The sequence below is a fragment of the Muntiacus reevesi genome, chromosome 2, assembly GCF_963930625.1.
Source record: "Muntiacus reevesi chromosome 2, mMunRee1.1, whole genome shotgun sequence".
Taxonomy (NCBI): Eukaryota; Metazoa; Chordata; class Mammalia; order Artiodactyla; family Cervidae; genus Muntiacus; species Muntiacus reevesi.
Genome location: NC_089250.1, coordinates 196,987,105 through 197,003,631, shown reverse-complemented (window position 1 = coordinate 197,003,631; position 16,527 = coordinate 196,987,105). Strand labels below are relative to the sequence as shown.

The 16,527-nt window shown below is 45.3% G+C and overlaps 1 pseudogene; it reads right to left on the bottom strand.

Moving 5' to 3' along the window:
• Nucleotides 1-220: 220 nt before the first annotated feature.
• Nucleotides 221-948, bottom strand: LOC136157375 (synaptojanin-2-binding protein pseudogene; annotated as a pseudogene).
• Between the last annotated feature and the right edge of the window lie 15,579 nt (nucleotides 949-16,527).

Below are 16,527 nucleotides of genomic sequence, written 5' to 3'. Positions count from 1 at the left end.
ATAGTTAGAAATTAAATAAAAGGCCACAAAAACTTCCCAAGGAAGATCATTAAAGAGAAAAATCCTTTTTCCCTCTTATTACAGCTGGCCTTTGACACATGCCAGGTAAGAAAAAAAGGAATACTGCAAGGTGATGGGAAGATTGGACCTTTCCCATTTTTTGGGTTGTAGCTGAACTTCTATTGGCGGTTCTACTAAAATACATAACTCTTCGTTTGTTCTAGGCAAGTCCTTCTTTCGGGTTTCCTTCAAACACTGCCTTTACTCTCCCATGAGAATATGAGGATTCAGAGATTTCGAATAGAAAGATTCTGGTTGAGTAGCAGTCTCTTGAAATCATGAGCTGGCTGTGTAGAGGGACAGTTATGGAAGACTGGCAGGAGAGGGTGAGAGAAAAAGAGAAATGTATCTTCTTTGGGAGCACAGGAAGAAAGCAAGTTTTTAGTTGTTGCGGGTATCTCATGAAGGCCCAGGCTGCTCCCACGGTGAGGGCAAACGCTGGCACCAGCACCACAGTTACGGGAATACCGCCTGGCTCCCCTTCACCTTGAGGTCCTATGGGCCCATTCTGCACCTCTAACCTGTGCTGCACTCTCAGGGACACAGCACAGCCTGCGTTACGGAAGAGGTCTACTGCATCCTGGTGCAGCAGGCTCTTTAGGTCTTGGCCGTTGACCGAGAGGATCTTATCACCCTCCTGGGGCCGCCCATCCAGGGCTGCAGCCCCGTTCTCTTTGATGCGGCTGACGAAGATGCCACTGTCATTGGAGACATACTGCTGATCTGTCCCACCGACGATGTTGAAGCCCAGCCCCGACGGTCCTCTGGTGAGATTGATCTCTTCCTCGGTAACCACGTAATCCACTCTTCCATTCATATTTTACTCTCTGGCTTCCGACCGGGGTCAGCGAGGACCGGCGCAGGTGAAGGTGAGAAGCACCCCCGGCAGCGGCCATCTTCTCGAATTTTAATATACATTTGACTCTTGCACAGTTGAAAGTCTGTGTATAAGTTTTGAATCCCCTAAAACTTAACTACTATTAGCCTACTGCTGACCAGAAACCTTAAAGACAACATAAATGTCTATTAAAACATATTGTGTGTTATATTTACTATATGCTATATTCTTACAATAAAGTAAGCTAGAGAAAGAAGCTATTAAAAGCATAAGGGAGAGGAAATACACTTATAGTACCATACTGTATTTATCAGTACGCTAAGTTTACATCATCTGTTTATAAGATGGTCTGTCAGTTGTTGTTGTAAATTGATTTATGTATATTTTGTGGATGTGTGCTATCTCAGGTGTGTTAGTCACTCAGTTGTGTCCGACTCTTTGCTACCCCATGGGCCATAGTCTGCCGGGCTCTTCTGTTCATGGAATTTTCCAGGTAAGAAAACTGGAGTGAGTTGCCATACTGTATTTATGAATACTTTAAGTTTATATCATCTGTTTACAAGATGGTCTGTCAGTACAAACATCAATATTATCTTACATGATACAAAATACTGTAGGTGTTATATGTATTACTAATGCTAGACATCAAAAATGAAAAAATGATATGAAAAAGAAAGTTTTATATATATCATTACCAGGCACAATGATTCATGCACTGATAATGAAGAAGCAGAAATATGATTGCTTTCTGGTAGCCTAGAGTAAACCATAGGATTGCTTCACATTATGCATTAATGAATGAATCATAAAAGTTCTTGGCATATAGAATTACAGTCATATCCATAATACAATACCAGAAACATTATATTTAAAAAAACCTGCTTATTTGTGATGATAGACTGAAATGCGGTTTCTCCAGCTAAAAGAGAGTAAGAAGGGCATAACGTATGGTAATGTAATTCTTTGAAAGCAATGTTATCAAACAGGAAGAATAATCATGATCATCAGGAAGTGAACATTGCTCAGTCGTGTCCAACTCTTGCGAAGAATAATAGCACATTATTACTTTTACATTAGTTATCACTCACCTTATGCTTATGTAAGGACTTCAGTTTATGATTCCAGAGGGGAAAACGTAAGCCACTAGCAACTGCCAAAGCCAGGAAGAATATATGAGGCGGCGAACAAAACACTGCCCCTGAGGCCTTGACTCTAGAGGTGGTCGTTGCCTCCAAGCTGTGAGCAGGCACAGGTTACTGTGCGCCGCTTGCTGGGAGCCTAAGCAGCTCGGCTCTTCCTAGGAACTCATGATGCAGGGCCAGTTCCTCTGGGAGAGTGTGTGACGCACCTCAGGCTATAGCAACATCCAGGAGGTCTCTACAGCTGCAGGCACTCCCCAGTAAGCCCCAACTGTGGCTACCATATGCCAGCCTGGCTGCACAAGTGACCCCTGATAACTCTTGGCCTTCACCCTCTCTTGTCTGGGCAGAGAACAGGCATCAGAGCAGCATACAGGCAGAGCTGTGTTCAAAACCAAAGCAGAACACCAGGGGCTATGCGATGGAAGAAGAGGAAAGAAATTAGCGCTTGCACCCCCAGGTGCAGCAGATTAAACCCCTGAAATTAGCCTGAGACCATGGTCTTTGGGAACTTCGTTCCTTGCACAGATACACAGAAATCTGCAACTCTAAGAGATAATCCACAATAATTATCTCCTAAGTTTGTCCTATGTATACACGGAGATAGATAACTCAGAAGGAGCTGATGTTCAGCACTCTTCTCATCCTTCTATGGCCAAAAATAAATAAATAAAAATAGTGCTACCCCACCCCATAAATACGTATACCTGAGTCAGGAAGCTGTTCGCTGACAAGAACCACAAGATTGCAAATCGAGTGTACTGCACCGCAGCATTGACAGGATGCTAAGAAAAGGAGAGAAGAGCAGGGCCTCCTCTCTTATCTCCGGCCTCCCTGACTGGGGAGGCTATCACGTCCCTGGAGCCTGGACAGGCTTGGGTCCCACTGCTGAACTGGGGCGGTTGACACAGCCTGGTGGGGTACCCTTGGTTGACCCTTTTAAAGGTTTACTGTCTCCTACGTTCTGGCTGGGACCAGAGTCCTGAATGCCATCCGGGGATTTGAGGGCAAGGCTCAGCTAGCCTCGACCTCTCCAGGTGCTGCGGATCCCAGCTCAAGCCTTTTTCCTGAGAGTGCAGCCTCCCAGCACGTAGCACCTAAGCACCCTCAGCGGTGTGCTGTGGTCCTGGAAAGATTAGCCAGGGCGGGCTGTTTGTGCGGTGCTGTAGGGGGAAAGATTACTGAGACTCAAGCCCTCTCGGGTTAGCTCAGGCACACTCCTCTCTATTTCCCAGCCCAAGAAGCAAATTTTCCCTAAGGTTTTTATTACCCCAGGAACCAAAGGTAGGCCTGAGTAATGCTGCCGCCTTGTGGACATTTTCTGTAACTACAACATTTTCTCCGGCGTTCAATGGTAACTCAAATCAGGAGGGCTGGATTTCTGTTAATGACAGAAATTAACTTTACCCGCCTCAGGAAAGGTCCTGGGGCGGATAATGGAGAAACAAATTCCAAACACAGCCGACTTTCAATAACCCAACTGTCAAAGGCAAATTCTCCTGACAACCTTTAACGGGGGAAAAAAAAAAAGCCAAAACAAAATCAAACCTGCAACAGGACAAGATACTAGGATCCCTAATTGCTGGAGCAGTGCCATTCAAAACGACAATGGAAAATCAAACCCTGCCAGTCACAGCGGTCATCATCACCAATCTACAGCCGAAAAATGTGGGCGAGAGCCTGGAGGAAAAAGAATCCCCCTAAGCTGTCTCTGGAAATATACATTGGCAACAGTCAATATAATGGACAGTTTCTGAAAGCCTGAAAAAAAAACTCTCAGAGAGATTAAAACTAGGATCTGACATTCCCACACCTTGGTCTATATCCTGAGAAACCATTGATCAAAAGGCACAGACAGCCCAACAAAGCTTCAGCACTGCTTCTAATAGCCGAGACCCACTACCAGCAAAATCTCCAATGAGGGATTAAAGCTGAAACAAGCTGTGGTACATCTTTACAGTAGACTGTTTCTCACTCATAAAAAACCATCACTGAAATCAGGGAATTATGACAGGAGTAGCCACAGGGGTGGTCCTTGAAGGGTCATATACTAAGGGAAGTCTGTCAGGCAGAGGAAGACCACGCTTTATGAGGTACCTTCCAGGCAAAATAAAAGTAGACATACAAGGCAACAAATTTACAACCTAAAAAGCGACTCTGAGAATTCAAAGGAAGGATTCCAGAGAAATGTAAGTGACGGCCCAGGAATGAATTAGGACGTCTGGGCACACATACACAAGAAATCTGTACTGTAATAGATAACCTACAGTGATTATCCCATTTCTTCCTTTCTACCTTCCATATATAGAGAGCAATCCGTATCTCTAAAGACAGAAATCTGTATCTCTAAGAGATAATCCACAAAGATTATTTCCTAACTTCCTTCTTTATGTCCACAGAAAAGTGTATCTGAGATATATAATTCACAAGGACCTGATGCCTGGCACTCTTCTTGACATTTTATGGCAAATAGTTCAAAACTGCAATAGAGATAAACCACGGATATGTTATACTCGAATCAGGTGACTGTACACTGAGGACAAGCAAACACTGCAATCGACTGTCCTCCAACACGGCATCAGCACGATGTTAAAGAAAAAGAAAGAAAAGCAGGGCCTGCTTTATTCCCTCCGATCTCCCTGACTTGGGGTATGATCCATCCTGGAGCCTGTGCAGGCTTGGGTCTCCAGGCTAGACTGCTGTGTTTTCGAGACAGCCCGTCAGGGTGTTCGTTGAGCCCTTTTTAAGCCTATACAGTCCGCTGTGATCTGGTTGGGACCAGAGACCCGAGTGGGATCAAGTCCTCAAAGACCTTGGGGGCAAGGGTCACCCAACCTCCAGTCTCCTGGTGCTGGAGACTCCTTCCTGAGAGTGCAGACTCTTTAGGCACTGAAGCACAGTCAGCAAGGTGCTGTGGCTCCCGTTGGGATTAGTTTGGAAGCCGTGTGCGTGTGTGTGTGTGATGCTTTAGGGGGAATAAGTAGTGAGACACAACCCTTAAATGTTCGCTCAGGTACATTCCACTCTATTCCATAACGCTAGCTAACTTTCCCTAATGCTCCGTTTGCCCCAGGAACCGCAGTGGTCATCAAAAGTGCTGCCACCTTGCGGACATTTTTTGCAACTACAACTTGACCAAAGGCGTTTACTGGCACCTCCAATTCACAAGGGGGCGCGGGGGGCGGGGAGGGGGGTGCTGTCAATGACAGCTTGCCTCAAGAAAGGTCCTGGGGTAAATATTAGAGAAAAAAGTTGCAAACACACCCAACTTGCAAGATGCCAATCGAAACGTAAATTTCCCACACGTGCCTAAAAGAAAAAAATGAAAGGAAAAATACACTAATCACCACAAGACAAGATGCTCAGCATCCCTAATTATTGCAGGAGGAATGCTAATCAAAACGGCAACAAGAAATCAAATCCCACCAGTCAGAAAGGCCATTCTCATAAGTCAATATATGTGGGAGAGAGCAGGGAGGAATGGGGAGCCACCCACATGTTTGGCAGAATGAACACTGGCAACAGCTGCTAGAACTGACAGCCTCTGCACGGCAGAAAAAAATTTTTTTCAAGAGAGCTAACCCTAGAATCTGACATTCCTACATCTCAGCCTATATCCTGAGAAAGCCATTATTCAAAAAGTCACATGTACCTCAACATTCACTTCAGCACTACTTACAAGAGCTAAGACACACACCCAGCAAAATGTCCACTGATAGGTTAAAGCTCAAAAAGGACCTGGGACTTAGCAACAATGGACTATCATTCAGCAATGAAAAGCTGGCACTGAAATTATGAAATTATTCCACTTGTAGCCATAGAAATGGATGTTGGAGGATCACATTCTAAGCAAAATCAGCCAGGGGGAGACAAGAATATATGATGTCCCTTCTAGGCAAAATTTAAAAAGAGATACAAAAGAAGCAAATTACAACACAAAAATTGATTCTGAGATTTCAAACACAAGAATTTTTTTAAAAAATAAAGGAAAGGCCAAGGAATTAATTAGGAGGTTGGGAATAACGCATACACAGAAATTTGTGTCTGTACTAGATGCTCTACAAGGACCTGATGATCAGCCCAGGGAACTATGCTGACCTTCTGCATAAACCTTTATGGCAAAAGAATACAAATAGAACAGATGTGCTGTATGTATATTTCATAAATGAATCAGGCAGCTGTATGCTGATGACAAACAGAAAACCACAAAATTAATATACTCCAACATAGCATAGGCATGAAGTTAAGGAAAATAAAAGCATTGCCTTGTTTATTCCATCCAACCTTCCTGACTTGCACTGCCATTCCATCCCTGAAGCCTGAGCAGGCTTGGGTCCCATTGCTGGATTGAGGTGGAGCTGAGACAGCCGAGCAACGAGCCCTTAATTGAGACCCCTCTTAAACCGCTTCTGTCTGGTTTCCCTGGCTGAGACCAGAGTCCCTAATGTTCCCAAAGGATGGGGATTCGATCCTCTATCTTCCAGGACCTTGGAAATGTTACCTAGCTCCCAGGACCTCTGGTGCTGGGGTTCCCAACTCAAGCTTCCTTTTTGAGAGTTCAGCCTCCTAGGCCCCTCAGCAGGGTGTTGTGGCCCTGGCTGGAATGAGTCTGGAGGGGAGGGGTGAAGCTTTAGGGGGAAGAAGTGAGACACAATCCCTTAAAGTGTTGCTCAGGCACTTTCCACTTCAATTCACAGTCCCGGAAGCCAAGTTGCGCTAAGGCTCTGGTTGCCCAGGGAACCAGGGGTGGCCCCAGGGAAAGTGCTGCCCTCCTGTGGACACTTTCTGTAACTACAACTGCACCTCCGGCGCTCACTGGCGCCTCTATTTCTCAAGCGTTGGGGTCTGTTAATGACAGCTGTCCTCAGGACATGTCCTGGGGCAAGGATTGCAGAAATAAATTCGAAGCACAACTGGCTTTCAGGAAGCCAACTGCCACAGGTAAATTTTCCTCACACCGTTCATGGAAAAAGCAAAAACCCAAATGTCCACCACAGGACAGGATGCTCAGGATTCCTAACTACTGCAGGAATGCCAATCAAAATGAAAACAAGAGATCAAGTCCCATCAGAGCATCCTCAGGAGGCTACACTAAAGGCAAGAGAGCCTGGGGAAAGGGAAGGAATACTGTACACAGTAGGCGGGAAGGAACACTGAGAACATCCAGTATAATGGACGGTCTCTGAATGCCTGAAAATACACCGTCGAGAGAGGCTAGGTCTAGGATCTGACATCCCCATGTCTGGGCCTAGATCCCGAGAAATCCATCATTTGAAAAGACACGTGCAACCCCAACTAGCCCTGCAGCACTACTCACAATAGCTGACACAGAGAGACAGCAGCATCTTCACTCACAGATTAAGCTTAAACAAGATGTGCTACATATATACGATGGACTATTAGCCATAAAACCAGAACTGAAGTGAGGAAGTTGTGCCACTGGTAGCCACAGGGATAGATCTAGAAGGACCATACTCTAAAGTAACTCAGCCAAACAAAGGAAGGCAATAGCATAAGATGTCCCTTCTAGGCAAAATAAAAAAAGTGAAACAAAAGAAAAAATTTACAACCCGAAGACAGACTGAGAATTCAAATTCAAACCAAGAGTTCAAGAAAAAAGTGAAGTGCCTGGGATAAATTAGGAGGTTGGGACTAATATAGACACAAATCTGTGTCTGTAATAGTAATCCACAAGGATTATGAGCTTCCTTCCTTCCTTCCTTCCTCCCTTCCACATACATAAATCTCTATCTCTCACCTATATACATGGAAACATGCATCTCTAAGAGATACTCCACATAGACTGTTTTCTTCCTTCCTTCCTCAAATACACAGAACAGTGTATGTGAGATAGATAAGCCACAGGGACCGGATGCTCAGCACTTTGCTCGACCTTCTGCAATAAACCCTATGGCAAAAGAACCCCCCAAAGACTAGATATACTCCATGGGTACGTTGTGCCCGAATCAGGCGACTGTACCTTGACTACAAGCGCAGGGTGGCAGATTGACTCTACTCCTACATAGCATCGGCATGAAGTCAAAAAAGGAGAGAAAATCAGTGCCAACTTTATTCTTTCCAACCTCCCTCATTTGGGCTTCTATGGCATCCCAGGAGCCTGAGTAGGCTTGAGTCCCAAGTTTGGACTTGGGGGGGGGGGGTCCAGATAGCCTGGCAAGGTGACCTTCATTGAGCCCCTTTTTAGTTAATTTTATTATTTCTGAGCCCCTTGAAAATCACAACTGTTGGCTTGTCTCAGCTGGGACCAGAGTCCTGAGTGGGATCAAAGCCTGGAGGCTCGTGGAGGCAATAGTAACCTAGCCTGAACATCTTCTGGTGCTGGGGTTCCCAGCTCAAGTCTTCCTCCTGAGAGTGCAGCCTCCTAGCACCTAGGTACCCTCAGCTGGGTGCCGTGGTCCCGGTTGGGATTAGTCTGGGGGTCGGGTGTGTGAAGCTTTAGAGGGAAGAAGCCGTGAGACACAAGGCTGCAGGTATTTCACTCTGGCACATTCCACTGCAATTCACAGCCCAGGAAGCCCACGTTCCCTAAGGCTCTGGTTTGTCTGCGGAACCAGAGGCCGGCAGGGGAATGTAATGACGCCACCTTGTGGAGACTTCCTGTAATGACAACAGCCCCACCTGTGCTTAATGGCACTTCTACTTCAAATGTCCTTGTTCAGTGGCTAAGTTGTGTCCGACTCTTTGCGACCCCATGGACTGCAGCACGCCAGGCCTCCTTGTCCTTCGCTATCTCCCGGAGCTTACTCAAACACATCTCCATTGAGTCGGTGATGCCATCCAACCATTTCATCTTCTGTCGTCTCCATCTCCTGCCTTCAATCTTTCCCAGCATTGGGGTCTTTTACAATGAGTCAGCTCTTAGCATCAGGTGGCCAAAGTATTAGAGTTTCAGCTTCAGCATCAGTCCAGTGTATCAGCCCATCAGTCCAATATCAATATTCCAATGAATACTCAGGACTGATTTCCTTTAGGATTGACTGGTTGGATCTCTTTGCAGCCCAAGGGACTCTCAAGGGTCTTCTCCAACACCGTAGTTCAAAAACATCAATTCTTCGGCATTCAGCCTTCTCTATGGTCCAACTCTCACGTCCATACTTGACTACTAGAAAAACCATAGCTTTGACGAGACGGGCCTTTGTCAGGAAAGTAATGTCTCTGCTTTTTAATAAGCTGTCTAGATTTGTTACAGCTTTTATTGCAAGGAGCAAGTGTCTTTTAATTTCATGGCTGCAGTTACCATCTACAGTGATTTTGGAGCTCAAGAAAATAAAGTCTGTCACTGTTTCCATTATTTCCCCATCGATTTGCCATGAAGTCATGGGACCGGATATCATAATCTTCGTTTTTTGAATGTTGAGTTTTAAGCCAACATTCAGATGCCTTGGGGGGTTGTTAATCACAGCTACCCTGAGGCCATTTCCTGGGGGTGGGCTCTGCAGAAAGGAATTCTAAACACTACGAACTTTTAGGAAGGCTAAAGCAAGGGGAAATTTTCTGCATGCCCTTTAAGGAATTTTAAAAAATATATAAAACCCAAATCTCCACCACAGGCCAAGATGCTCTGCATCCCTAATTACTGCAGGGATGCCAATCAAAAATGACAACCAGAAATCAAAACCCACCCCTTCAGATGGGGCATCCTCACGAATCTACAAACAATAAATGTGAGAGAGAGCCTTGAGTAAAAAGAACCCCCTACACAATAGGTGGGAAGGTAGTCAGGCAAAACAAAGGATAGTTAACAGTCTCCAAATGCCTGAAAATAAACTATCGAAAAAGGCTAGGTCTAGGATCTAACATCACCCCATCTAGTCCTAGATCCCAAGAAATCCATCATTCAAAAGACACATGCACCCCAATGAGCACTGCAGCACCACCTACAAGAGGCAACATCGATAAACAGCAAAATCCTCACCGACAGATTAAAGCTCCAACTAGATGTGCTCTGTGTGTATGATGGACTATCACTCGGTCATATCAAAACACCACTAAATGAGGAAATTGGGCTCCTGGGAGCTGATTGGGCCTACATGATCTCTTCATGAAGAAATAGAGATCTCTTCAAGAAAATTTGAGATACCAAGGGAATATTTCATGCTAAGACGGACACAATAAAGGACAGAAATGGTATGGACCTAACACAAGCAGAAGATATTAAGAAGAGGTGGCAAGAATACACAGAAGAACTATACAAAAAGATCTTCATGACCCAGATGACCACGATGGTGTGATCACTCACCTAGAGCCAGACATCCTGGAACGCAAAGTCAAGTGGGCCTTAGGAAGCATCACTATGAACAAAGCTACTGGAGGTGATGGAATTCCAGTTGAGCTATTTCAAATTCTAAAAGATGATCCTGTGAAAGTGCTACACTCAATATGCCAGCAAATTTGGAAAACTCAGCACTGGAAAAGGTCAGTTTACATTCCAATCCTAAAGAAGGGCACTGCCAAAGAATGCTCAAACTAGCGCACAGTTGTATGCATCTCACACGCTAGCAAAGTAATGCTCAAAATTTTCCAAGCCAGGCTTCAATAGTAGGTGAATGTGAGCTTCCAGATGTTCAAGCTGGATTTAGAAAAGGCAGAGGAACAAGAGATCAAGTTGCCAAGATTGGATGGATCAGAGAAAAAGCAAGAAAGTTCCAGAAAAACATCTACTTCTGCTTTATTGACTATGCCAAAGCCTTTGACTGTGTGGATCACAATAGTTCAGTTCGATTCAGTCGCTCTGTCATGTCTGACTCTTTGAGACCCTATGAATCGCAGCATGCCAGCCCTCCCTGTCCATCACCAACACCCAGAGCTTACTCAAACTCATGTCCATTGAGTCAGTGATGCCATCCAACCATCTCATCCTCTGTCATCCCCTTCTCTTCCCGCCTTCACTCTTTCCCAGCACCAGGGTCTCTTCTAATGAGTCAGTTCTTCACATCAGGTGGCCAAAGTATTGGAGTTTCAACTTGAGCATCAGTCCTTGAATCAGTCCTTCAGGACTGATTTCCTTTAGGATGGACTGGTTGGATCTCCTTGTAGTCCAAGGGACTCTCAAGAGTCTTCTCCAACACCACAGTTCCAAAGCATCAATTCTTCAGCGCTGTTTTCTTTATAGTTCAACTCTCCCATCCATACATGGCTACTGGAAAAACCATAGGTTTGACTAGATGGATCTTTGTTGACAAAGTAATGTCTCTGCTTTTTAATATGTTATCTAAGTTGGTCATAACTTCTCTTCCAAGGAGCAAGTGTCTTTTAATTTCATAGCTGCAGTCACCATCTGCAGTGATTTTGGAACCCCCCCTAAAGAAAGTCTATCACTGTTTCCATTGTTTCTCCATCTGTATGCCATGAAGTGATGGGACCAGATGGCTTGATCTTAGTTTTCTGAATGTTGATTTTTAAGCCAACTTTTTTACTCTCCTCCTTCACTTTCATCAAGAGGCTCTTTAGTTCTTCTTCACTTTCTGCCATAATGGTGGTGTCATCTGCATATCTGAGGTTATTGATATTTTTCCCAGCAATCTTGATTCCAGCTTGTGCTTCCTCCAGCCCAGCGTTTCTCATGATGTACTCTGCATATAAGTTAAATAAGCAGGGTGACAATATACAGCCTTGATGTTCTTCTTTTCTGATTTGAAACCAGTCTGTTGTTCCATGTCCAGTTCTAATAAACTGGACACAATAAACTGTGGAAAATTCTTAAAGAGATGGGAATACCAGACTACTTGACCTGCCTCCTGAGAAATCTGTATGCAGGTCAAGAAGCAACAGTTAGAACTGTACAAGGCTGTATGTTGTCACCAAAATTGAGAAAGACACATGTATCCCATTGTTCACTGCTCTCTCTCTTAATGGGATGCTTGGGGCAGGTTATCTGGGAGATCAGTGTCTGCAGGGTGCAGGCAGAGTGTCATGGGCACTGTTCGAAGGCTTGGCTGGAACTGGGGCATCTGCCTCTGCGTGGTCCAGCTGCACGGGTGAGAGTGGGAGGGAGGCCCCACTTCCAGGTCACCTGTGCTTTTCCAGAGCTGCTATGTCCCCCATCACACGGCAGCCACTTCTGCCCAACAAGGGTCCCAAGGGGAGGCAGAGGAAACAGCCGGTTCCATATCAGGAAAAGAGTACATCAAGGCTGTACATTGTCACCCTGCTTATTTAACTTCTATGCCGAGTATACCACTGAAATGCTGGGCTGGATGAATCACAAGCTGGAATCAAGGTTGCCAGGAGAAATATCAATAACCTCAGATATGCAAATGACATCACCCTTATGGCAGAAAGTGAAGAGGAACTAAGGAGCCTCTTGATAAGGGTGAAACAGGTGAGTGAAAAAGCTGGCTTAAAATTCAACATTCAAAAAATGAAGATTATGGCATCCTGTCATGGCAAATAGATGGCAAATAGATGGGGAAACAATGGAAACAGTGACAGACTTTATTTTCTTGGGCGCCAAAATCACTGCAGATGGTAACTGCATCCATGAAATTAAAAGATGTTTGCTCTTTGGAAGAAAAGCTATGACCAACCTAGACAGCACATTAAAAAGCAGAGACATTACTTTACTGACAAATGTCTGTCTAGTTAAAGCTACAGTTTTTCCAGTAGTCATGTGTGGATGTGAGAGTTGGGCCATAAAGAAGGCTGAGCACTGAAGAATTGATGCTTTCAAACTGTGGTGTTGGAGAAGACTCTTGAGAGTCCCTTGGACTACAAGCAGATCAAACAGTAAATTCTAAAGGAAATCAAACTTGAATATTCATTGGAAGGACTGATGCTCAAGCTGAAACTGCAATACTTTGGCCATCTGATGCAAAGAGCTGACTCATTGGAAAAGACCCTGATGCTGGGAAAGATTGAGGGCAGGAGGAGAAGGGAGTGACAGAGGATGAGATGGTTGGATTGAGTCACCGACTTAATGGACATGAACTTCAGTAAACTCCGGGAGTTGATGAAGGACAGGGAAGAGTGGTGTGCTGCAGTCTATGGGGTCCCAAAGAGTCAGACACAACCGAGTGACTGAACAATAACAAATCTATGGAAAACCATACATGTCCATATTCATTGTGAGCTGCTCTTATGTCTAAATTAAAATGTTCCTATTGGGATAGCAATGCATTTTCACTTGTTCTGTTTTGGATGAAGGATAATGCCTGTCCACTGCCTCCCAACGATAATGGCAAAGGTGAGCAGCGAGCCGAGAAAAGATAAAAAGAGGTGAAAAGGCAGGACTGGAAAAGGAAGAGAAAAGCCCGTCGTCAGTTATTGGACCAGACCTTCTGCTCTGCGGGCTGTTGTCGCCATCAGTCATCAGGGAGCAAAGTAAGGGGATGGAATTCATTAAAGTAAGGAGCTCAGGATCTACCTGCAATACCGGAGATCCCGGTTCGATTCCTGGGCTGGGAAGATCCCTGGAGAAGGGATAGGCTACCCACTCCAGTATTCTGGCCTGGAGAATCCCATGGACTCTATAGTCCATGGATTATGCAGTACATGGGGTCACAAAGAGTCAGACACGACTGAGTGACTTTCACTTTCAAGGAGCTCAGGAATTCAGATTCAGAGTCAGTGGGAGGTGAGAGCTTACTGTCACTTTTCCTAAAACCCTTGGTCTCTGGTTGACAAAAGATAAGCTCAGTGACCCGTCCCTGCTTATGAGGTGTATTATGCGCCAGCAGCAGTGAACTCAAGCCTCGCAGTTTCTTGTGAGACAAATCACTTACCCGACTGTCTCAGGACATCTGAGTTGTCTTGTTTTTTTCATTCTCTTTTATCAAACTGCCTGAGCCTAATGGGCAAAAGAACTGTGTGGTCTAGTTTGTCAGAGAAGAGTTCAAATAAATGGAAAGAATGTTTCAAATACTTCTGCTACTTTAACACAGAAATTCAAGATTGCCCAAAGTTTGGGTTATTTCAAAATCATTCCTTTCAAAGAGAAAGACCTAATTACTTCCAAATAATTGGGAACATGTTATTTCATAATCAGATTTCTAACTTTGGTGGTATAAATTTTGTTCTGCTAATGCGATGAGGGGCTTCCCCAGTGGCTTAGATGGCAAATTAAAAGAAACAGAAGTTATGTCTCTAGAATTTAATCAGGGCACAATGGTGAGAAAGCAGAAATAACATAACAGCAAAATAGAAAATATATTCCGTTCATCTGCCACCAACAACACGTTGCCTATCAGTGTTACTATAATAAGAACTAAAGGTTAATTTAAAAAAGAATACTCAGGAAAAACACAAAAGCTTTTGGGTTTTCATTCACGTACATTCCACACTAAATTACAACCCTGAATTAAAATTCTCAAAAGCTTTCATTTCCCAGGTACTTACTGTTATGCCCGATGTCCGAATCCCGAGTGGGAAGAGAGAAGGCTTCCAAGACAATGCAACTCGCAGGAAGGGAAGTTTATTACTGACTCGAGCCAGAACTCTCCACCCGCAACCAACGCAGTGGTGCGGGTCAGAGAGCCCCGAGCCCAAGCTGTTACACAAATTTATAGGGTGAGAAGCGGATTGGTTACACGTTTGCAAAGCAATTTCATTGGTCAATACTTTCGCGCGCGCGGAACTTTCCTGGGGGTTTCCGCCCCGTTCCTAATTTCCTAATTGGCAAACAGTGGTCATTGTTAAGCGAGAGCTACCTGATAATCTTACCAAGTAGGAAGGCCTACTCCTAATCTAAGCTGCGTTACTTCTGCTTGCCTCACATTCCCCCCTGTCTGTTGTTCAAGTAGAGGAATCTTCCTCTTCTCCATCTTGGGCCACTGACACTATAAGTGGGCCCAGGAGGGTAGATTCCTGAGGTCTCGTTGAGCAGCTCATGAGTCTTCCCATCGCTGATCAGCAGGAGAATTAGGAGATCTCCCGGCGGACGAGTTTCAGTACGGGTGAGGACTCGTCTTCCATTCTGCTTGCGCTTTTTCTTGTTCTTTCGGTGTGGCTTGCCGCACGTGATTGCAGTGAACCCAGAGTCCAATCCCGTCGACCTTGACAGCAGTAGGAGCGGTAAGGAGAACAACATAAGGGCCTTTCCATAATACACACAGGAGGGGATCTTCCATACAGAATTTCAAAAGGGCAGCTTATAAGGGGTGTTACGCGCCTGAAAGAGTGCGAAGGGAAGGAGGGTCACCCAGTCCCCGCCAGTCTCTATTGCCAACTTTGTTCTCTCAACCTGTTCTGAGCTCTGGGGATTATATTTCATTCCCAGAGCTTGGGCCAGCCCTTGTACAATCTGACTCACAAAGGCAGGTCCGTTATCAGAGCCCATAGTCACAGGCATCCCGTACCTAGGCACTATCTCCTCCACTATTGCTGTCTCTCCCTTAGTGGGAAGGCTTCCACCCACCCTGAGAAGGTATCTACCAGAACCAACAGATAGCAATACCCGTACTTGCCTGGCCTTACCTCAGTGAATCTATTTCCCAGTGTTGCCCTGGCTCTTCCCCTCGGTACCTCGTTCCCGTGTGCTGCTTTTTCCCTGCGTCCAGTTTCATTATCCTCAAATACTGATCAACACGCAGATTCAGCCCATACTTGCATTCATTTATCTACTGAGTGTACCCAAGCTTCTTCTTCAGAGACTCTGGCATCTCAGGGGGAGGAGGGCGAGGGAACCTGAAGTAGACCTTCACAGAATCATAGATAAACCACTGTAGTGCAGAGTGCTGATCATGATGATGCGGGCAAAGAGTCCCTTACATACACCTCTAAATCCAAGTCTCTTGAGGACCTGAGAGGCACTGCTACCCTTCTCTTTATTCAACACAGACACCACGGAATCGGCAACAATACGTTCAAAGCAGGCAAACTTCATCATGGTGTAACCTTAGCAGCTTCCATAGGAGCCAGAGCAATGTCAGCAAAGAATTCAGCACTGGCAGAGGCAGCCAAATACAGTGATGTGTGCCACAGATAGGCATTCTCCTCTCCAAACATGTTGCTGTCATAAAAGCCAAACTTGCAGAGCCCCTGTAGAGGGTAGCCAATGAGGGTCGGGGCCCATCCTTTGGCCAAACCACGGAAACCATCCTCTTTGAGTGTCTGTGGGTCCACCTGCATACGGCATTTCACTAAATCCAGAGGAACAACAGCAGTGTGTGTCAGACCACAACTTAAGATCCACCAAATCCACACAGTGCATAAAACTTTGCGGAGCCATATTCTTCTACCGTGGTGGCTCCAGCTTTCCTTTGCCCATCTTTTACATAGCTGCTCCCATCGGTGAACCATACTAGCTCCCTGTTGTCTAGGGGCACATCAGTTAAGTCTTTTCGTGCCGCCAGGGCCTCAGCCAGTATCTTGCTGCAATCATGGAGCTACAAACAGCCGAAATGGCTTATTTGGGCTAGGCAGGGCAAGGGCTGGGGCTTCTAGTAGGGCCCGTCTGAGTGTCTGGAAAGCCTGTTTCATTGGCTCAGTCCAAGTCCAGTTTGGGGTCTCTTTACTTCCCTCATACAAGGGCCG